This window comes from Neodiprion virginianus, chromosome 5 (genome assembly GCF_021901495.1).
Source record: "Neodiprion virginianus isolate iyNeoVirg1 chromosome 5, iyNeoVirg1.1, whole genome shotgun sequence".
NCBI classification, from domain to species: Eukaryota; Metazoa; Arthropoda; class Insecta; order Hymenoptera; family Diprionidae; genus Neodiprion; species Neodiprion virginianus.
The window spans coordinates 13,827,254-13,851,760 of NC_060881.1; the positions used below are offsets into that span (position 1 = coordinate 13,827,254).

The 24,507-nt window shown below is 42.0% G+C and overlaps 1 protein-coding gene across 3 annotated transcripts in view; it reads left to right on the forward strand.

Moving 5' to 3' along the window:
• The window catches only part of LOC124305499 (sodium/calcium exchanger 1), a 1,112,430-nt gene that overhangs the window by 912,139 nt on the left and 175,784 nt on the right, over positions 1 to 24,507 (forward strand). The window lies entirely within an intron of this gene.

Genomic DNA, 24,507 nt, shown 5'->3' on the forward strand with positions numbered 1-24,507 from the left:
AGCTTCCACTCCTGAGACTCTTCATACTCTCTGCCCAAATGACCAGACCTCTCGTGTCACACTTTCCGGTTCAGGCATTATCACCCTAGACGACCGGTGTACGGCTAGTACTTCTGAGGTCACTCTCAAAACTTCGAAACGCTCACAATCTACCGAGACCCTCTCCTACGTCCCCAAAGTTACCTTGGATCTAAGTCAAGTATCCCTCAGTCTTGATTTTAATATTTCCACCGACTTATCCCTTGTTGCCATCCCTCCCGTTCGCGAACCATCGCATATTAACCCCCACGATCTTGCAGTCACCAGCGTTTCCCTGAATGATATACTGGAACGCTCAGCTGACCTAAGCACACATTACCGCACGCGAGATAACATGCACCGCCTCACTACCAGCCTTAGTTATAGCGGCATCGGCCTCGCGTCCCTCTCAGTAGCATTCTTCTGCTACAAAATCTCGTTATTTAGCAAAATCTCAAGGCTGTACTCTTGCTGCAAATTGGGAAGGACACGACATACCCCTCACCCGCGTCGTACAAAACCCCAAATTCCTATGCGCCATGCCATCCACCACCCGCGCCTAGAAATAATACCATTTCCCGATGACCTGCCTCCTCGCCCTTCGTCGCTACTCCGGACCCAATCGGAAATTGAAATGACGGAACTAGGCATATCTAGGCCGCGTAAATTGCTCCCCGAGCAGACCCTTAACAATAGCTCCGAATCACTCGAAGTCTGGCGCTAAGCCCTCCGCTATTAGCAATCATATTCTTTCATTGCTTTATTCTGCCCGTAATAATCTGCAGCCGTAATATAACCATCAGCACGTTGCATAAGTTTCGTTTATAATATACACAATATCTATCATATATACAAATCTATCATATATACCACCACATTTATAAGATGTCATTTAGAAAATCTTATTCAAATGAATACTAATCCACTTAAACGCGCACTAACATCTAGGCGCTATATTTTAAGACTCTTCTTTGTAATATTCTGTAAGTGATTCAGTACGATAAGATGTCATTTATAAAATTTTTTTTTATTCAAATGTATACTAACCCACTTAAACGCGCACTAACATCTAGGCGCTATATTTTAAGACCCTTCTTTGTAATATTCTGTAAGTGATTCAGTACGATAAGATGTCATTTATAAAATTTTTTTTTTTTTATTCAAATGTATACTAACCCACTTAAACGCGCACTAACATCTAGGCGCTATATTTTAAGACCCTTCTTTGTAATATTCTGTAAGTGATTCAGTACCATAAGATGTCATTTATAAAATTTTTTTTTTTTTTTATTCAAATGTACACTAACCCACTTAAACGCGCACTAACATCTAGGCGCTAGATTTTAAGACCTTTCTTTGTAATATTCTGTAAGTGAGTCACTACGTTTCATGGCCTTCCGCTTCCTTCCGAACATTCTATTTCGTACCCTCACCGAATGTTCTTCCCCAAGGGGGGGCGTGTTACGTCCTCCAGACTTCATATTCCTTTCCCACGCTCTTAGTTACCTTACGCTCTGTAATCTACCCTTATCGTTCGCGAGTCAGCAGGTTCTCCTGTAACTCGCGGCTAGCTTGCCTGCTACATCCGGCAGAAGCAGGCAGATCCATCCCAGCACTCAAGCAAGACACCTATCCCTCTAAATCAAGACCGTACCCTTTTTCCCTTGACCGACTCCGTTGCATTGACCACGAATAAACAATCATATACTTTAAATCGTTTACCTTCCCTTAATACCGATCCCTTTCTATTCCATTCCCTTCCTGCATTGGGAGTAGTAGCACGCGAGTGCATAGTCGACGTGAACGGACCCTACAATAGCCAAATAACACCTTGGCTGGGCGTGGAGTAAGCTCCGATTACCGCTCATCGGAGCCTACGCAATCTACCCCGTAACATTACTATTAAAAAAAAAATAAATACTAAAAAATAGGTTTTTTTTCAATTACTCGGAAACCGTTTAAGATTAATAGCTGAAATTTTCACTGAATTATTTTCATTTGGGTCCAAATTGATCCCTGAAGTACCGACAAAAAAATCAGCGGGGGCCGATTCGACCTGCTTATCCGGCTATGCCCTTTATTTTAATATTCAAATGCTCTTTGAATCATTCGGAATGACATATACCACATTTACGGAATAAATCTATGAAAAATATGCTTTTTAAATATCCAATGCTTATTTTTGTCTCTTAACTTTTTCTATTAAAAAAATTATGAAATTGAATCGAATCTTCGGCCGTCCATAAGAGCCCGTATTATTTTGAGAATTTTCAACATCAAATTACTCGATAAAATCACCAACACGTAAGATTTTGCCAAATAGAAGATAGGTTTAATTTTATCTATACAATCATGTTGCAAAATTTTAAAGAATTCTGTTAACTTTTTTTAACCATAGAACATCCTTAAATAAAAATCAATAGAGCGGTAAATACAATATAAATACAACGATACAACTGTTATAAAAGTGTCTTTTATAAGCTGTTAATTGAACACAGATACACTGTTTTTTGCAGTTGAAAATTATGTTATGTTAAATAAATATCTCACCTCGTTTGACAATCGGACGGATCGCTTACCGAAGCGGGAACAGACGAATTACTCGCCTCCTCGTCAGAAGGCATGGGTACATTTGCACTTCAGCTGTGAAAAGGTATATTTTAATTAAATAATTTGTTAAATTGACAAACGCCATACGGTTTATTACCATAGTTTAAACATTTTAATGAGAAATCAATTCAATTGCTTAACCTAATCTGGTCACAGACCGTCAATTTTCAAATCGTTCGTCGCAGATATTTTGCACGTTGAGTGTACTATTATAATGTTAAATAAATATCTCTCTCACCTCTTCTGATAATCGAACGGATCAATTGAAGTGCTCGCTTGTAAATCATGAAGCGTCGATGTATTTTCACTTGATCTGTAACAAAATATATTTCAATTAAATAAAAATAATTTCGTGCAGTATAGACAATATAACAAACATTAAAAAAACTTACTGTGATACAGAAGGTTGACTACCCGAAACTGCTTTTCTGAAACGCTTTCCCAAAGCCGTGAATTTTCTGTAGCACTGAACATGATAACCTTCAATTTCGTTTGGAGTTGACGGCAATACTACATTATTAAACTTCAAATTATTCTCACAACGAACACTTAATATTTCTTTGCATTTTGCAAGAGTTTTCTCAACAAAAAGTATAACGTGCTTATCTTTTTGCAAGCAAATGACGCAGATAGGAGGCATTTTACACGCACAAAACAAAATAATATTTCAGCACTGTACAGTGGTACGTCTGCGACTGATGCTTAGATGCTACACTAAACGCTTCTCGAGTTGGGGAGACCTTCTAGAACTTACGAAAATCTCTGTTCCAAGTATACAAACAGACCCAGAGGGTCAATCACACCTGGATATACCTGCTGTCACCTCGCTCGCATAACGACTTTTCGAGCAGGTTATTGAAACCTTATTTATTTTATTTCTGCCTTATTTTATTTCTGCTTTAATTTATTTTATTTAAAACATAAATGTAAGTTTCAATTCTTATTATTGTGAAATTACATAAAAACCAACCATTTCAATTATTATTTGACTATTATTTTTTATGAAATACATTTTAATACCTAGTGAAATTAAATGATAAACTATATCACTATATATATATATGTATGTATATATTTATTTATATATATATTGAATTACAAGCATATATCCGTACGCGCTCCGAACAGACGCTCGTATTCGATATTCGCACTTTAAGCGACTGCTGACTACCTCCGTTCCATTAATTTGTGATCTGACTATTTTTTTATTAAATAATATATAATAATAAAGCAGTATGGTAATTTTTTAGTTATTACTAAGATCTTGCACCGACATCGTTCCGGCGACAACTTTTGTGGCGTGCTGACTCGCCGCGTTCCACAACAATGCGGTCTGACCACTTTCTCCCTGTTTTTTATACTATAAACTAGCTTCTTGCCAATTTTAAATTATTACTAAACACTTGTAGAGCATGTTGTAATTTTACATATATCAAAGCGCGCCGCCGCCAGTTGGTCCACTAACTGACCTTGCGAGTGGGTGCTGACTCATGTACACCCTCAATACTGAACCATATTGAATTATGGACCATTACTAAACTCTTGTCGATTTTTGCCGCCAGCTCTCCGACTATTTGCGTAGTATTTTTTCGACAAGGTAGCTATCGGGGTATTTTATTTTACTGAGCTCCTCCTCGTAGAAGCCTCCCTCGATGAGATGATCTTGATAATCGACAAGTTTTTATGTCGGTGTATTGGTATTTTTCACCTCCCTCATGGTGAATATTTCTGTCATCCAATTAGGTGTATAGCCTTTTTCGAATACATTGTTGTACTTGCTGATTCGAACTCGATCGCCTACTTTGAATTCCGGCTTTCGATTACTTCGTTTGATTTGTTGAGGCTTGTAGACGCTTCGATACAAGTAGTGTATATATGCCGGTTCTGAATCAAAGATGGCGGCGCTCCCCCCCAGCTCCCCCCAGCTCCCGCCAGCTCCCACCGAGCTCCCCCCTCCCCCCCAATCCGCGGCGGGACCCCCTTCCCGCCACGCTAATCCGCGGCGGTACCCCCCTGCCGCTGATCATTTTCTCGGTCTGCCGCAAAATGGCTGTTTTCATAGGATTTGACACACACACACACACTCACACACAAAATAATTCCTGCCGAGACTTGTTTGGCGCAGAAAAAGCCGCACATAAGTCGGATAGGGTAAAACCCGCTAGATCTATTGAAAAAATTCCAGGAAATGACCCCTGATGGAAGGTTTAAAACGGCGTTTCAAATGCTTTTAACAATTTTCTTATTCAACATCAATTACATTTAGTTTTCTTATTCTATTCTGAATTATCTTATTCTAAATTTTAACGAGTAAAATTACACATATTATTTTCAATATCCATATTAATTAAACATATCATTATTCCAAAATTGACTTATACCAATTTTTTAACAGTACCACTGATCAGATTATATTCAACAATGCGATCATGCAAGATCACGCAGTATGCAGAAGTGTGTGGTGGGAACGTAATGCTACAGTCAAATTCCAATCGAATGTCCACAGGTCCAGTTTTCAATGTTTCGTTCTGCTTGGAGCAATCGATGCCGATAAGGGGAGCTTGGTTTATGAATTCACGCCTCGATAGCAAAGGCTCAGCTTCTTTGTTATAGTAGGTCATTTAAAACCGAACATACATATCATAGAGAATGGCGGGGGATGTGCAGGCTCGAACTTGTTCGCTATAAAGAGTCGTAAAACCCAAAACTGTGTGTACACATACCAGCCGATCAAGCCGAAATGCGCAGAACGCAGTGCGCATCTCTGACGTCATTTTTCCCTCCGATATGCGCAGAACGCAGTGCGCATTGCATCTCTGACGTCAGTTTTCCCTCCGATATGCACAAAACGCAGTGCGCACCGTTCCCAAATTCTTGCGATCTATCGGCTTGTATATAAGCTCAACGCATCCGATGCAGACTCATCAGTCTTACACGATACGTGCAAGTCAAAAGCCTATAATTTTCATTTCTCTGACATACAATTGTTACCTATAACCGTTAAAGTCATGGCAGTCGAAGCGTATATGGGACTTGCGGAGCAGATGGAGGGGACGTACAATTTGCTGAGAAAGCAACCACCCGGAGAAGAGAATGACGCCGTCATCAATCATTGGGTTGATATTGGAATTGCGAATATCCAAGTTCTGCGCGATATTTCGATGCAACGAGGAACAACCGTTGGTGCGAAAATACGGATTCAACATACGATCGCACTCCTGCAATCTTGGGTGACGAAGATCAAACAGTTGCAGCAGCGCACAGTGGTGACGGGTGGAAATATCGGTACTCCTGCGGGTATACAATGGGACGACGTGGATAGCGCTTTCGCCAGCCGAATCAGAACGGGGGTTGTCACGAATCTCCGTCATAAAAATTTGGACGCCTTCCTGGACGATGGGCAGCACGTCCTCACCGAGAAGTTGGAGCTGATACTGCGCGAGGAGGGAAATGTGAAGGTTAACATCATATTATCATGCAAATTCGAAAATGCCAAGCATGAAGAGATCTCCACCGAAGTCAAGAATTTCAACACCTCCAACGTGGCGATTCTCCTCCCATCAAGCGATATAAATAGTTGGTTTATCCGTGCACGGGGTGATCTGCAGTCAAAGGTGGAAGATTTCGAGCAACGCGATTCCGGCTGGAGTATGATTCAGATCCTTAACCTCGCCGTGAATATCAATCGCTACCAGCCTCTCGCCGCGGGGGCTTCAACATTCGTCGAGCTGCCCCAAGACATTCGACATAAAAAAACTGTGATCAACGTGAGGAACGAGGACGAAAGATGCCTTCTCTGGTCCGTCACAGCAGCCCTTCACCCGGTCAACACCCACACCGATAGGACTAGCCGTTATCATCGATATATTTCCAAGTTGGACTGTACAGGTATCAAATTCCCTGCTACTCTTCACGATGTGAAAAAGCTTGAGAAATTGAATAATTTGCGCATCAATGTATATGGTATAGAATCTCAAACTTTTTCGCATCATGCAAAATCAAATAAAAGCGTCATCGTGCCAATTTATTTGAGTAAAAATTTGCATAGCGTAAACATTGACACGATCCATCTTCTAATGGTTGAGAGTAATCCGAAAGACGATATGACTGGTGAGTTTGCAACGAGATTCCAGTTTGCTTGGATTGAAGATCTTTCCCGATTGGTGAGCAAACAATTGTCCATTCATGAACACAAAACGTTTGTATGTGACAGATGTTTGTGCCACATTAGCGCGAAACATGTCTACGACAATCACCGGCAAGATTGTATTACGCTAAATAAAGTACGCATGAAGTTCCCCAAGTGTAAAGATTTAGTATTTTCCATTTTTCAAAACAGAGGCACCGTTCCATTTGTCGTATACGCCGATCTCGAATGTATATTAATCCCTGAACCTGTGGATGAATTTGAAACTCGTAAGACTTGTGAAATTCAAAAGCATATCCCGCACAGTGTAGCGTACTATGTACATTGCGCGTACGATGAGACTTTATCGGAGTTCCACGGTAAACGCGGTGTCGATTGCATAGATTGGTTTATGAAACAGCTTAAAGATTTATCAATTCAAGTAGAGTCACGCATCAAAAACATAATTCCGATGAAGTCTCTTACCCAAGTGCAACGCGATCGTCACATGCGCGCAAAGAATTGTTATATTTGTGAAAATCCGTTTACCCCTGAGGAGAAAAAGTGTTACGATCACTGTCACTTCACGGGTGAATATCGTGCTCCTGCTCATAATCGGTGTGATTTGAATTTCAGAGAGTCGCACACAATTCCAATAGTTTTCCACAATTTGTCCGGTTACGATTCTCACTTTTTAATAAAATCCCTCGCGTCAACTTTTTCCGGTAAAATTACACTGCTACCCATAAATAAGGAAAAATATATATCCTTTACGAAACGCGTCGATGGAACAATGATGCACTTGAGATTTATCGATTCGTTCCGATTTATGGCTAGCAGCATCGATAAACTTTCCACATATTTGACCGATACCGATAAACGCATAACACGCAAATTTTATAATAACCCGACTCAGATCAGTTTGATGACCCGCAAAGGCGTTTTTCCCTATGAATACGTCGATTGTTGGGGAAAACTCGATGAACCGCGATTACCTGCAAAGACGCATTTCTACTCGCGCCTCTGCGATGCAAATATTTCAGACACCGATTACGAGCACGCGGAAACTGTTTGGAGGGAATTCCATTCAGAGTCACTGGGGGGCTAGCATACTAATGTGTATTTGCAACTTTTAGACAACCCTGAAATGGTATTATTTATTGAAAGAGCCATTCGAGGCGGCGTAGCGCAATGTTCCAATCAACACGCTCGGGCCAATAATAGATTCATGGGAAAAGATTTTGATCCAAACAAAGCGGAATCGTATCTCATGTATTTTGACGTGAATAACCTGTACAGTGCAGCTATGAGCGTGCATTTACCAATCGGTTCGTTCGAGTCGGAGTATCAGCACATCGATATAACAAACCATCCGGACGATTTGCCGATCGGCTACTTTCTGGAGGTAGATTTGGACTACCCTGTGGAACTCCACGAGGATCACAAAGACTTACCTCTTTGTCCCGAACATTTTACTCCTCCAGGTAGTAAAAATGCCAAACTCACGACCACCCTTCACCCCAAAAAAAAGTATATTGTAACAACGGGGGGAAATCAAGAAAGGTCTAAAAGAATCAAAGAGTTCTCTGTGCGATTTAAGCGAACGCCGAGCCAAAGAAGTCTCACGAACAAGGAATATTTTAGAAAGAAAATAGATGTATTTGGACACAAGCTCTCTTTTTAAAGTCTAGAGACTGACTGTTTTTACAATAATGTCGGTTGACGCAGCAACCTTATTCTTTTTAAAGACATAAGAGGTTTATAAACGTCTTTTATCTATGATGACTACTAGATCATTTAAAAGGGGACAAAACGGGTGATTTCACCCTTTGTAACAATACTTCCCCTCGAGGAAAAGAGTCGACCCGACTCGGAAAAGATAAACAATTACAAAAAATGTGATCTAGCAGTCAGTGCTCGAAGGTGAGTTGGAGCTGTGGCTCTAAAAATTAAAAGACTCCCTTTTTACTATCTGGCATTTGCCCACAGTCTCAAGGTAAACCACAGAAAACCTTGAGCAGATAGTTGAGCGTTCAATTGAATTCAAAATTTGTGTGCCTTGTTTTATAAAGGTAAGTGTTAAGGGGGAGTTAGTGAGTTCTTCATGAATTTGAAGACATCAAAATCATCCGGATCGTCGTCGAAAAGAAAATTCATTCCTCATCAGGGAAAATAGTCCGGTGAATCAAACACAGATGAGTACGATGAGGCGGGAAACCATAATTGGGAAAACTCTGAGTCCTAGACAACGTAAAGGCTGATTCCCTCCGAGAACCGGCACAGGAAACAGGAAAAAGGAATGGGTGACTGAATCCAAGACTTCTTCAAAAAACAGCACACCCTAGAGTTTGGAGAACAAATGTGAGTGGTGGTATAACAATTCAAATTCACTAAGTGAATTTGGGAGAATACACGAATAAAAAAAATTAAATATGTATTCAAAAGAAAAGGAACGATCTTATCTGAATATCTGGAGAACCCAGGCTAAGACCGGACAAACAGTACAGCTGGAGGTCACATCGGGAACAGCCAAAGACGGCAGATTCGTCGGGAAAAATCTATAAAACTCAAAGAAACTGACATATGGGTTAGAAAAATAAAAGAGGATCGACTAAACGCTCACTACTTCATTCAAGCGCAGAACCGAAACACTCTTCAAGCCAAAGAAATCGATGTAATCAAATTTCTCGAATCGAACAACATCGAACTAACCTTAACCTGTCAACGAACTTTCTAACCTTCAGAGAGCTACTGAAACGATGCTCTTGACTGATAAGGAGCTAAGCGATCCAGATGAACGACTTTGGATTTCGAACGAGGGGAACGTCTAATTCTAAAAACAACGTCGTTAATTCGGTCAACGATAGAGTAAGGACCTTCCCAATTACTTTGGAGTTTGGGACAACGCCCTTGTTGCCGACGAGGTTGAAATAACCAAACGGAATCTCCCTTCTCAAATTTTAAATTTCTAGCTCTAATATCATAACGATCCTTAGTCTTATCAGAGACCATACGAATTCTTTCCCTAGCAAATTCATGAACCTCATCCAATTTTTGACGGAAAACGGAATTAAAATACACCCGGGACGAAGCCACGGAAGGATTGACGCCCTTTTCTAAATCTGACGGAAGTCGAAGATCCCAACCTGTCAACATCATAGCTGGAGAAAAACCGGTGGTGTCGTGAATTGCAGAGCGATACGATAAAAGAAATAAGGGAATCCACTCATCCCAATCTTTCTGATCCTGATCAACGAAAGAAGAAAGATAACGAAGAAGCGTCCTATTCAATCTTTCTACCATTCCATTAGACTGCGGATGCAAAGCGGTGATACGAGTTTTTCTAATCCCTCAAATTTGAAGGAACTCCTTCATCAAATTCGACTCAAAATTTCGACCCTGATCTGTGTGTAATTCAAGAGGAGCTCCGTAACGACAGACGAATTCTCGAACAAAAGCTCGAGCAACGGTGCTAGCTTATTGATTCGGAATTGGGACTACTTCTAACCACTTTGTAAAATAATCTGCTATCACCAGGGCATTGCGATTTCTTGACCTAGAAAGAGAAAGAGGGCCTAGGATATCCATTGCGACTCTTTCAAATGGAGCTCCTACGTTATGTATTTGAAGAGAGCTCTTCCCTTTTTCATAGGTCCCTTCTTGGCTAAACAAACCGTGCAAGTTCTGCACCAATTTTCAACGTCAGCTCGGCAGTGAGTCCAAAAATACCTTTCTCTGATCCTACCCGAAGTCTTATCAGAAGCGAAATGGCCACCGACAGGTGAATCATGAAAGCTTGACAAAATCTCGGCTATCTTTTCTCTAGGAACCAGAAGCTGCCAACTTACCGACCTGGAGTCAGGTGATTCCCATTTCCTATAAAGCAACTGATCGAGGAGAAACAAGGAGTCCCACTGCGCCCAGTAAATTTTCAAAGACTGACTTATAGAAGATATTTTTTTCCACTGAGGCCTGACTCCTGTGGATTTCCAATTCCGAACTAGAAGGAGATCTGAATCTTTCCCCTGGGCGATGATCCAGTCTTCTTTATTTTTAACGAGAGAAATTTGACGAACGTTAAGCGAGGGATCTATCTGTTTATTTAAACGAGAGCACTGTTTGCAATCGTCCCCGCACGGAGGACGAGAAAGTGCATCAGCATTACCATGCAGAACTCCGGGACGGTATTTAATTTCGAAGTCATATTGACCTAACCTCTCCAACCATCGAGCTACTTGGCCTTCAGGTGATTTGAACGAAAGAAGCCAAGTTAAGGAAGCATTGTCTGTCCGAATCAAAAATTTCCTTCCATAAAGATAATGATGGAAATGGCAAATAGATTTTACCATCGCTAATAATTCCCTACGGGTAACACAATAATTGCGTTCCGGTTTGGACAAGACCCGACTGAAATAACTAATAACGCGCTCTTGATTATCCTGAATTTGAGACAAAACCCCACCTATACCACAGAGAGAAGCGTCAGAATCTACGATGAATTGAGAATCGGAGATGGGATAAGCTAATATCGGTGACGAAGTGAATAATTTTTTAAGGAGAACAAAGGCTCTTTCGCATTCGGAAGTCCAATCAAAAACACCTTTAATTCCTGTAAGAGCATGGAGGGGTCTCGCTATAGAAGCAAAGCCCTTAACGAAACGTCTGTAATAAGTACAAAGTCCTAAGAAACTTTGAACCTTTGCTTTTGAATCGGGACGTGGCCAATTCAAGACCTTTTCTATTTTAGAAGGATCTGTCTCAACTCCTACCGCTGAAACGACGTGTCCGAGAAAAGTTACTTCCTTTTTGATAAAATGACATTTTTTGGGACTCATTTTTAGACCAGCTTGGAATGAACGACTAAAAACCTGCTTAAGATTTTCCAATTCTTCATCAAAAGTTTTACCAAACACAATGATGTCATCGAGATAAACTAAACAAATCTTGCCAGTCAGACCTTGAAGGGCGAATTCCATCGCTCTTTCAAAGGTAGCTGGTGCATTACAAAGGCCAAAAGGCATAACTTTAAATTGCTAAAGTCCACCTAAACCTGCGACAAAAGCTGTTTTCGCTTTGTCTAACGGATTCATTTCAACTTGCCAATAACCACTCTGTAAATCAATCGTAGAGAACCAACGGGCACCAGAAATTAAATCAAGGGTATCTCCTATCTGAGGAAGCGGATATGCATCTTTCTTGGTGATCTCGTTCAACTTCCTATAATCTATACAAAACCTCTTGGAACCACCTTTTTTATTGACCAAGACAATGGGAGAAGCCCACGGACTAGAAGACGGCTCAATAACATCTGCTGTTCTCATATCCTCTACTAATTTAGGGGAGAAGCCCACGGACTAGAAGACGGCTCAATAACATCTGCTGTTCTCATATCCTCTACTAATTTTTCAACTTTCCTGCGACCATTTAAAGGAAGCCGTCTAGCTGCCTGTTTAATCGGAGCGTTATTCCCTACATCTATCGAATGCTTAGCTATGGTACATCTCCCGATGTCGGCAGAGTCTTTAGCAAAAGTCTCTTTAAAATCGTTAAAAAGGCAAACGAGACTATTAGTCTGAGCGATATCTAAATCTTTAGAAGACCTAGTAAAGAGTTCCGTGAGATAAGAAGGAACGACTAAAGAGTCTGAAACATGTTCTAAAACGCGCAAAGACGAGAGGGTTTCTTTCTGTTCAAAAGAGTTAATAAATCTAGACGTTTCGAGGTTGATTTTACGGTAACCAGAACAGAGAGTCGAATCTCCGGTAGAAATGACGCAGTTGTGAGCGGAAAGAAAATCTACGCCTAAAATGCCTTCATCTTCTATATCAGCTACTAGAACTTCATGTGGGGATTGAACACAATCCGCTACTGTTATCTGTACGACCATCTTACCTACGACAGGGGTAGTTGCTCCGGTAGCAGTGCGAATAGACACAGAAGGAATAATTGAAGCAAGAGACGATATCATGTCAGGACGAACAACGAAAATTTTGGCTCCAGTATCTATAACCCACAAACAACTTAGTCCGTTAACGGAACCTTTAGCATATAGGCCGGTACGACGCAGGCCTCTAACCACGAACTGTGAAGCAATAGGGCTTAGGAACTTGGAAGAAACCGATGATATTCGCCCTTTCGAAACATCGGTAGCTAGTTTCCCGAATTCTGAGGAACAGAAGGTTGCGCTGCCCAAACCGGATTAGAGGGAGCCCTCTTGGAGACATTTTGGCGCCACGAATCTTCCGCAGTCTTCAACTGACGGTCGAGTTTGAAACAATTCTTCGCGATATGTTCTCTTACGCCGCAAAACTGGCACTCTGAGACAGGCCGATTGGAGTTTGATCTATTGTAACGAGAGAAACCACTATTTTTCCTTCCTGGAAGAGAATCTGAGCTAGGCTGATTGACTGAAGGACGGGACGAAGAATTTTCTGAAGGGTCAGCTTGGCTCAATCGATGAAGTTGACGCGAACCTAAATCCGCCTCGTTTATGGCTTCTAATTCTAAGCCTTTAATAATTGCTTCATGTAGAGAAGTTGAAGCTGCGAGCCTCAGATGATACCGAAGCTCCGGATTCCGAATCGCATTCATGAATTTCGCCCGAGCTATCTGATCTCTAGCCTTTTCTGCACAATCAGTAAGGGAATGTCGAGCGCGACGTTCGATGTCATTTCCGAGAGAGGCTAAATCTTCCTTGGGCCCTTGACGTCTATTTTCAAACTGAGTAAAATAAAGTTTGGAAAGATGTTCTTCGCCAAACCGGAGTTTAAGAGCCGGACAAATGCTGTCGAAATTTTCAGAATCCGAATCTGAAAGCGATCCAAGAACTAGCAAAGCCGGACCAGACAAAGACGCTGTCAAATTAGCTGCTTTCTGGGACGGATTCCAACCATTAACCTTACTAATCATGTTAAACTGACGTTCGTATAGACTCCAAGCAGACGAACCGTGATACGAACCGGGCTTCAAATTCGTTTGTTTCGAGGGCAAATCTACAATACTCGCGGCAGGTACAGGGACCTGATTCAGTCCGAACGAGCTCTGAGTCTGCGGAGGGAGAACATTGACAGTTCCGCGCGATTTTAAAAAGGCCAAGAACTCTGACTGAATATCTACGCTAGGATGAGACGACGCGACAGGAGGCTCAACTACTTCCGAAATATCACGTGACGGAACATCGTGGCATCGCGGAAAAGAGCTAACCTGAGCTTGTCGCGAGACATGAACAGGTGGAAAATTTTTAGCAACAGGGGGAATTTCGCCTCCCCCATAAATAGCGTCAGACCTTGATTGATCCGGAATTGAATGAATGGAGGTCCTCCTTGCCGGAACCGGGACTGAAGGAAGAGAAGTCCTTCTACCTGGGGATGGAACTGGGCGTATCGGGAATTTCTGCGGCCGCTCCTGAAGCTTCTGCACACCTTGCAGGATTCCGATCAGCGCCTGGGACACGATTTCTTGTTGTTGACGCTGTTGCGAGAGGAGTTCGTGCAGAAGATTCTGCTGTTCCTGTTGCTGCTGTTGTAGCAGTTGTTGATGTTGTTGTTGCTGTTGTTGATGTTGTTGTTGCTGCTGAATCTGACGCATCAGCAAATCTTTTTCCCTGGATGAGCTCTGCCAAAAGAGCTAGTTGGGGCTGGGGCTGAACCTCAGCTTCCGAACGACGAGAAATGGAAGGAAACGCTGGCTCAGGAGAACGCTGGCACGACGAAACGCGTCCGGCAGCTCGTCGCTCCGCGCGTGATGCTCTCGACGTAGGAGTTCGTTGCATTATTGTTTTGTATACTTCTTTACACTCGAAATCCACTCAAATGGCACAGAAGAGATCCCGCTTCTGACACCAATGTAACAACGGGAGGAAAATAAGAAAGGTCTAAGAGAATCAAAGAGTTCTCTGTGCGATTTAAGCGAACGCCGAGCCAAAGAAGTCTCACGAACAAGGAATATTTTAGAAAGAAAATAGATGTATTTGGACACAAGCTCTCTTTTTAAAGTCTAGAGACTGACTGTTTTTACAGTAATGTCGGTTGACGCAGCAACCTTATTCTTTTTAAAGACATGAGAGGTTTATAAACGTCTTTTATCTATGATGACTACTAGATCATTTAAAAGGGGACAAAACGGGTGATTTCACCCTTTGTAACAATATATTGCACTATAGAAATTTGAAACAGTATTTGAGTTTAGGATTGAAAGTAACGAAAGTGCATAGAATTTGAAAGTTTGCACAATCTCCATGGCTCGAGCCTTACATCACGCTCAATACAGACATGCGTAAGCGGTCTAGGAATGAATTTGAGAAAAACTTTTACAAACTCATGAATAACGCTGTGTTTGGTAAGACTATGTAGAATGTGCGAAATCACAAAGATGTCAAATTGGTCACAAAATGGGAGGGAAGAGGTGGTGCGAGAACGCTTATTGCCCGAGCAAACTTTCACAGCTGCACCGTATTTGACACTGATATGGTTATCATTGAAATGAATCGTGTCAAAGTTCACTTCGCCAAACCTATTTACGTCGGTGCATCAATTCTAGATCTGTCAAAAATCTTTCTCTACGATTTTCACTATAATTATATTGAAACCAACTTTTCGAATAAACAAGCTAAATTGATGTATACCGACACAGACAGCCTTATTTATCAATTCAATGTGCCTAATATCTACGATATCATTAAACGTGATGTAGATACAATGTTTGATACCTCTGACTATCCGCCCGACAATGTGTATGGTATTCCCCTTAAAAACATAAAACAACTAGGACTAATGAAGGATGAAAATAATGGTAAAATTATGACAGAGTTTGTGGGACTGCGAGCAAAGCTGTTCACATTTACTACGATGGGTGAGGATGGGGAAAAATATGACAGTGGCGTGAAAGTGAGTAAGCGCGCCAAGGGTGTAAGAAATTCATCGATAAGTAGCATCACGTTTGATGATCATAAGCGCTGTCTGACGGCTTACCGAGAGTTGACTCTTCTACAGTGTTTGATAAGCAGCAAAAAACACGAAGTAAGCACGATCGTACAAAAAAAATTGGCTCTGAGTTGGCAGGATGACAAGCGGCAATTGATACCTGGACAGACCGACACCTTACCTTGGGGGTTTGTCCCAGCCCCCCCAATAGCTATAGGATAAACTGTAGACATAGAATTGATGTAAATATTTGATGTTTGACGCCTCGAACGATCCACCATCGGGCGGAAACGTTTCATGATCAATACGATATTTAATGGATTTGAAGTTTCAAAATGCGAATTCATATACTCAACAATTGTTCATTTATTTATTATTAATATATAAAGCAATAATTCACATTTATTCGTTTACCACGAGAAAAGTTTTCAGAAAATGAAAAAAAGTTTTCAGAAATTAATTATTATTATTATTATTATTATTTTTTTTTTTTTACCGAGGAGTTGCGGAATCCAAGTTACGGATTCGCGCCAGTCATACGGGCTAGCACGGATGTGGGACTCCAGGTACCCACTAAACCGCCACCTCCTGTGCAACGCTCCCAGCCAGGAACTATGGTGATATTACTTCTAGCTGGGAGCTCTGTCGGTGTGTGTCTCGTCAGTCTGTCCGTCCGTCCGTCCCGTGCCGGCAGTCCGTCAGTTGCGTCACGTCAGGCAGCCGTCCGCGTTCTTACGTCGTAGGATTGTCTCTGTGTAGGTGGCAACAAGTTGCCACCTTTCTGTACTATGGAGCATCACCCCGACAACGTTGTCGGGAGTGATGCCTCCCACGACCGTCTCCAGTCTATGTCTTAGTTCTGTCCAGTGGTCGCATTCAAAAAACGTGTGTTCCGCGTCGTCTCGTTCGTGTCCGCAGTACGTACAGTTAGGCGTCCGTACTCGGTTCAGGTTGTGTAGGTAGCGTCTGAAGTAGCCGTGGCCCGTCAGAAGCTGGGTGACGTAAAAATTCACATCCCCAAACCCCCTCTGGATCCACGGTCTTAGGTCCTTAATAAGTCGTCTCGTCCAGTTTCCCGTTGTTTCTTCCGTCCACCGTTCCTGCCACGTCTGTATCGTCGCGTCTCTTTCCGTCGTTGCCGCGTCCCGTCGGGTCACGTCCGCGTCTCTTCCGTAGACCCTCTTGCGCTCGAACGCGAGAAGGTATTAATATTACTATTATTATTATTATCATCATCATCATCATCATCATCATCATCATCATCATCATCATCATCATCATCATCATCATCATCATCATCATCATCATCATCATCATCATCATCATCATCATCATCATCATCATCATCATCACCACCACCACCATCATCATCATCATCATCATCATCATCATCATCATCATCATCATCATCATCATCATCATCATCATCATCATCATCATCATCATCATCATCATCATCATCATCATCATTATTATTATTATTGTTATTATTATTGTTTTCATGATACAGAGTATGGCACATGTGCGTACAAAAGAGATAAAATGTCGAAATATTTGTATATTCAAAATCTTTTATTGTAATTCGGAAAGTACATACAAATTATGTTACATGTCTGTTTTATTTATCCAACTATTGTGCGAACTATTAAAACCCAACCACTTTATATAGAACAGATTCCCCCGTTTGCGTAATACTTCCTTCACAAGGTAGCCGTCGGAATATTTCACTTTCGCGAGCTCTTCCTCGTAGAAGCCCCCCTCGATGGAATGATCTTGATAATCGGTCAGTTTGTAGGTGGGTGAATTGGTATTTTTCACCTCACTCACGGTGAATATTTCTGTCGTCCAATTGGGTGTATAGCCTTTTTCGAATACATTTTTGTACTTGCTGATTCGAACTCAATCGCCTACACTGAATTTCCGCGCTCGATCACTTCGTTCGATTTGCCGAGGCTTGTACACGCTACGATACAGCTGTTTTTCATTCTCCGTGCTAACATCCACCGGTTTCATCCGAATCGTGCGATGTTTGGTGTTGTTGTAGGACTTCATTAAATCATCCAAAATATTAATCCACTCGTACGATCCTTGGAGAGTAAACCGCTTCCACATACTATTCTTCAATGTTCGATCGAAACGTTCGCATATCGACGCCTTTGAGTTGCTGAATGTCGAATACATGTTGATATTGTGATGCTTCACAAGGGCTTTGAATTCGCTGTTGTAAAATTCTTTGCCTCGATCAATGTGCAGATGTGTAGGTATACGACTCTGGATCAGTACAGATTTCATGGCAGCGGCAACATCTTTCCCACTCTTGGACTTTATCGGCACCGCCCACGCGTACTTGGAAAATATATCGATGATTGTTAGTAGGTATTTGTATCCCTTGTTGCACGAGCTGTATGCAGTCATATCGACGAGATCAGCTTGCCAGGTCTCATCCAGTCCGCGTACATCTACGAATCGGCGCGGATAGTTGCGTCGAGCTTGTCTGTGAAGTTCGGCAGCTATTGCAGTCTTTATTGTTCCCAACTCTTCACCTATAAATTTTTCGAATTGCTGTCCAACCACTCTGGTTCCTCAATCGATACTAATTCCCTGCTGGTCTGTTACAACGTTGGTGTTGCCTGCTTCCCAATACGTTTGATGCGATTTAACGTATTTTCAATGATTTTGTTATTTATGCGTAGCTGTTTTAACTCCTCGTTGTGATTATGCGCGAAACTCTCAAAATTTGATTGAAGAGTATCCACAATATCCACAGCCATAGACTGTAAAGCAGTATTGAGAACTTTTAGGGAAACGGCGTCGGTGGAGTGCTGCGGATCAGCTATTTTACATAATCGTTTACCGTCCAAATCATACTGATTGTCGCTGGTGGTTTTGAATCCAACACCCGAAGGCCCTCGAATAAATTTTTTACCCCCACCACGCTCCGAGTGTCGCCCGAATATGTCTATGCTCATCACTGGACGGTCACTGAACAAATAATGATTTCATGTTTACACGCCGCTAATAAACGATTCCAGCCTCTCGCAACTCCTCAATAATGGAGACTATTTCGTTGGAATGGCTGGTATTGCCTGCAGCCTGTGACGCCATAAGCAGCCGGAGACGATCTACAATTTCATTTGGATCATCCCAGTAGACGTAATCGACATCTTGCCCCTCCTTTCGCGCAATCTTATAGTCGGATAAGCCTTTACCTGATTTTTTCGGCGAGCCAACGTGTTGTGCAATGAAATTTCTATACTTTGCACTTTTTAAATCATCTCTAAGACTTCCATCGGCTTAGTAACGTTTCCGATGCGCATTTGTTATCGTTACGATTTTTATGTAATTATTCTTGGCCGCGTCATTCACAATAAATGAATCAGATGATTTTCTAAACAATAATTCAAGTAATCCTGGCATTCTCTCATAACTTTTATCCCCTACGTTGATTGGACTATCGATCAAATTGATTCGCGTGTCACCGATCATGATACCATTTGTCAACTTTCTAACACCGTATTCAGTATCAAAATCCCTCTTTTTGCTTGTGCTGAACATTTTCAAATATCGCGCTACAGAAGCCGTTGTTTCCTTTACTGGCGTGCTTGTAGTAGAAATTTTACAAAATCTCAGTGTTTTATCATTTGCATCCATAAAATTCCCTTCGTCCATATCTTCATCTTCCTCATCGTCATCCCTGGTACTCTCGTCACCTTTTTTTCTTTTTTTTTTTACTATAACATCCGATGGTTCCGTTTTAATTTCTTGTCTAATATGCTGCTTGTCTTGCTGCTTCGAAGTATCCACTAATTCTTGCAACGGCATTACTAAAGGCTTGAACACCTCTCGCATAACCTGTTCAGCCGTGTCTTTGTCCAACTTGATTATCTTGTACTTCTGACGTATGCTTTCGATATTTCACTCAATGTATCGCTATGCTTACGAATCTTGGTACTCTTCATGTTGGCGACTTGATTGCTGCAATGAAACTGTGCAAGTTTGCGTTGGTTCATGCTTATAAAGCAGTTCAAATCTTTCCTGTATCTTTCTCAATTGATTTCGCTATCCTTGTCAATTACAGTGAAACTGTAACTACCGTCATTCCAGCATGCCGAGCACAAATCTTTAAATTGCTGGTACGTCATGTCGGTGTTCACTTGATCGTTGTAGATACGTTTCAGATTCATTTGATCCTGCCGAAACAACACCAATAAGTTTGCATTGTCACGCACTAGGTGTTTTGGAAAACGCCCATACGTTTGACGTAGATAAAAGCTATCGACATTACGATACGTGCCCATGCTGAGGTATGTTTTGATATTATCCTTCTTTTCACACGCCACATCGTCGAAAATCATAATAGAGTTGGGGTGCGCATCTTCCGGTTTTACAACTTCCTCATTCTCGCCAAACGGGAAGTGACCTATGGCTTTTGGGTTCTAGTAACTTTTGCAAAAACTGATGCGTTGGCTGGACGAGAGATTTCGAATAGACGTAGACATTTTCGAATCGCAATCCATTGCCGTAGGTGATGAGTGAGAGGAGAGCGTTAGTTTTACCGCAATTGGATGGTCCATAAAAAATTGCTCTCATGGTATTTGGCATCAATTTTCCATGTCGTTTTCTATCTTCCTCTTTCCACGCCGAACCATTTTGTCGGAATTCGCGACCGCCAGTTCACCAGGCTGATCTTGAAATCTCACAATTCTTGGTTAACATGACAACGAGAACTATAATGACAGCATATGAATTCATTCTTTTATGGAACTCTCATTAGTTGTTGCTCGACCATGAAGACGTGGAAGAGACGCGGTGGAGGTTTGCTAAATAAAATGGTCAATCATGTCCCGGTTGAATCGCACGTGCCGGCGCATCAGTATTGCGAACCCCGAATGAAATTGACCAAGAGGTTGGCACATGGCGATCTGGGAATCAATCTGCTGGACGCTGGATGTAAAGACCACGATATTGTATACAAAAAGAAACAGGATATCGCAGCGAGAAATCTTGTTAACAAAGTGCTCACTGAGAAGGCGTGGAATCGCATCTTGGCTAAGGACAGTAGTGTGGGTGAAAAAGCTGTAGCCTGGGGAGTCACCAACACCATGAAAGCTAAATGCAAACTCGGAATGAACTTAGCTGTGAAGCGGTCAAAATTTGGAGCGACTGCAAAGAAGAAATCCACAGCGGAAGGGGACAGTAAATCTTATATCCATCATCACAGCTAAAAAGATCGCCATGCGACCGTGTAACAAAGCTGTCGAGTCGGCGTTAGCGGGTACTCGTGCGGCCGCGTGTGGGAATGAAAATAATGTTCGTGTGACTCGCGTCATACCTGTGCTCGATAAAATTGGCGGTATCCTACGGCTCCTTATTCAAATTCTGGCCGGTCTAAGCGCTACTGGGGCTCTAGTGGGTGGTGCCGCGGGTATAGCTAAAGCGGTCAACGAAGCTAGCACCAACAAACATCGCTTGAACTTAACCAAGTAGCACAATGCAACAATGGAGGCGATTGCGCCAGGCAAGGGATTATACCTGAGTCCCTATCACAGCGGCATCGGTCTGTATTTACGATCGGCAAAAAACAAACAAAGCTTCCATACCGAGCTCTCACCGATATTGATTTTCGCGAATATGCTAAAAATATGGAAATTTCAAATTTCCGAGGTGTTTTCATGTGGAATGATTTACCGAAATAAGGGCCGAAAATTCGAGAATCTGCAATTATTAATCTTGATGATAAAAGTGGTCCAGGAACACATTGGGTTGCGTATAAGAAAAATGGCGATCACGTTGTGTATTTCGATAGTTTCGGTGGTTTGAAACCACCTAAAGATTTGATGAAATATCTCGGTGTTGATAGAGTAAAATACAATCATAAGAGCTATCAAGAATATACTACTGTGATTTGCGGCCACTTGTGCTTCAACTTTCTTTACGGACAGCTATAAAAAGATGAGTGTCACATGAACAAGCATTATTATTTTCGGAATCGTTAACGTTGACAATGTCAGGCACATCCTCCGTACTGAAGGATCAATATTTCCCCCCAATCGAATTATCACTGAAGAAAAACTATGTTCTCGAACTTGTCGAGTTCTTGACATTCAATTCAATATCCAATCTTCATGCCACGTGTAATAAATTTTACCCAGAACGAGTGGGCAACAGCAGGGAAGTCATGATGATACCCCACGGGAAGCTATGAAATTGAGGATGATGGAAATTTTCTGCATAAGGAGCTACCCTCCGACATCACCCTCAGTCTGAGATTCAACGACAACGAGCTGAACAATGAAGTCACGTGCAATCAAGTTGTAGACTGTAAAGCGAAAGATTCCATCAGTCGATTATTCGGATTTAAAGCGATTGAGCTAGCACGAGAGGTTATTCATAAATCAGAATTACCGGTGGCCACACTGCAAGGTAATACTTTACGCGTTGAGTGCAACATAACCATAGGGGCGTACATAAACGACCATCAGGCTCACACGATTCATGAATTTTTCCTTACCATTCCATCAGGATACAAGATTGTTGAAGTGCCTGCCAACGTCATTTATCCACCAATTGCCGGACAGTCGATACATCATTTACAGCTGTGAATAGTCGATCAAGACGACGAGTTGATCAATTTTTGCGGAAAAACGATAACTGTGCGTTTACACGTAAAATCTCTCAAATAATGGGAATCGTGTTCGAAACCAAAAAGTTGGGCGAAGGTTATAAAAGTGAGACGTCATGGTCAAAAATCATCAGTCGTCCGGCACCTCTGGCGAAGCTTGCATCGCCAACAAGGCTGACACCTCTGAAGGTTCGGTTTCTCCAGAGCCTAGGTCTTCGATTACGTGGAAATTTTGGAAAATAAGAATTCGTGTTCGCTGCATCCTATGCGTGTTACCATGGAAAAAATAATGAGAGTACAAAAACCCGTGGCATTCGGTGAATCGATTGCGCATTCTGAGATTCATGCTCATCAGCCGTTTGCATCATCCACCTTCCAGAACAACTATGAAATCCATATTGTTGTTCCACGTCAAGACTTGTGTCTACTGCCCATTGAAGGCTCTCACCACATTCACGGAAAAATTATAAAGGATAATGGTGTAACTGCGGTGGCGACTATGAAATTGATCAATATGGTTGTTTGTCATTTGTTTGAGGAAGGTCGCTACGAGTTGAGCGGTGTGGAGATTGATCGAAATAACAATGTTGGTATCGCCAGCATTATGAAAGGTCACTTATCCTTGAGTCCAGATCAGCATTCTAGTCTGGAGAACACCGCTTGGTTGAGTGGTGATACCAAACTGACCAATGCTTCTCGAAATTTCGACTCTGTTCTACCGTTGAATTATGTGCTAGGCTTCGCCGAGGATTATCATCGAGTCGTCATCAACGCTAAACATGAGTTGACTCTCACACGTTCCAACGCCGATTTGAATGCTTTGATTCAGACCCTGCCTACGGAAAACTTCAAAATAACCCTAAAGAAAAATCGACCGGTTGCTGCTCTACATTAAACTGGCCGATAAACCGAAAATCCAGCTGCTCGACTACATCGTCAAGGATTTGGCCATCGGGTTCGGAATTTCCGTTCTTGGGAAACGCACGTGTATCCAATCCTCCTGTCAACGACGAGATATGTGTTAGCGGTCAAAACATCAACACAGTTGGAGAAGCCGAGATATGTCGATCTTGAATTTCAAACTTCAAGGAAAAACGGTCCCTAGAAAAAAAGCCAGCGAATTTGATCATTGCCTAATCAGAGATGTGAAACTCTTCCTCAACTCGCAGTGTTATTCCTAAGGTAATTCGAATCTTGATATACCCAATAATCAGTACGCCATTCTCTATGACATGTATGTCCAGTTTCAAACAGCCTACTACAATACAGAAGCTGAACCTTTGCTGTCAAAGCGTGAATTTTTAACCCAAGCTCCCCTCATCGTTATCGATTGCTCGAAACAGAATGAATTGTCGAAAACCGGACTGGTGGATATTCGATTGAAATTTGGAGCAAGCATGGAATTTCCCACAAACACTTCAGTCTGTTGCATTATCTAGCACGATCGTATTGTCGACTACAGCCCGATTAGTGGCACGGTAAAGAAATTAGTGTAAGTCAATTTTGGAATTAGACGTTCAATTCAAAATAAGATAATCTATTACCATTACCACGTGGAAACTGAAAACACGATGTGATTGCTTATGAATAAAAAACATGCCTAATCAAAGCATCCAACCATTATTATTGGAAACATTTTATTTCACCCAACTACATGATAAAAAGTAGCTATCTGGCGACGAGCATGGGAAACAATGCAGAGTCGATTGAAAGAACGTCGATTGACCAATAACGGGGGGGGGGGGGGGGGGGGGGGGCACATGCGACAAACCTGCGGCAACACTTTTGTGCAGTAACACCACCTGGCGGGAAGGTTGAAGGTAACACCATCTTGCGGTGGATATGGAGCGTGCAACAGAGCCGATCAGTAAAACAGTGACTACTGGTGCCATCTATGTTAATGCTCTTATCGGTGATGATTCCGTCGGTAAAATGTCTGCCATCTGAAGGCAGAAATTTGAAATGTCTGCTCATCCGACGGTAAAACAATCCAACTGTCTGCTCATCTGACAACGCAAAAATCTCATTATCAAACTGTTTGTCGGTAAAATCGAGCAAAAATAAAGGTGGCGTCATCTATGATAACGCTTCCGTCCGTAACACTATTGAAGGCAAGGCTTACCCCTAACGGGTAACATACCGACTGTCGGTAAGGCAAGAATCGGGGCTCCTTCGTCAGTAAGCCGCCATTTTCTGTTCAAGAACTCTCG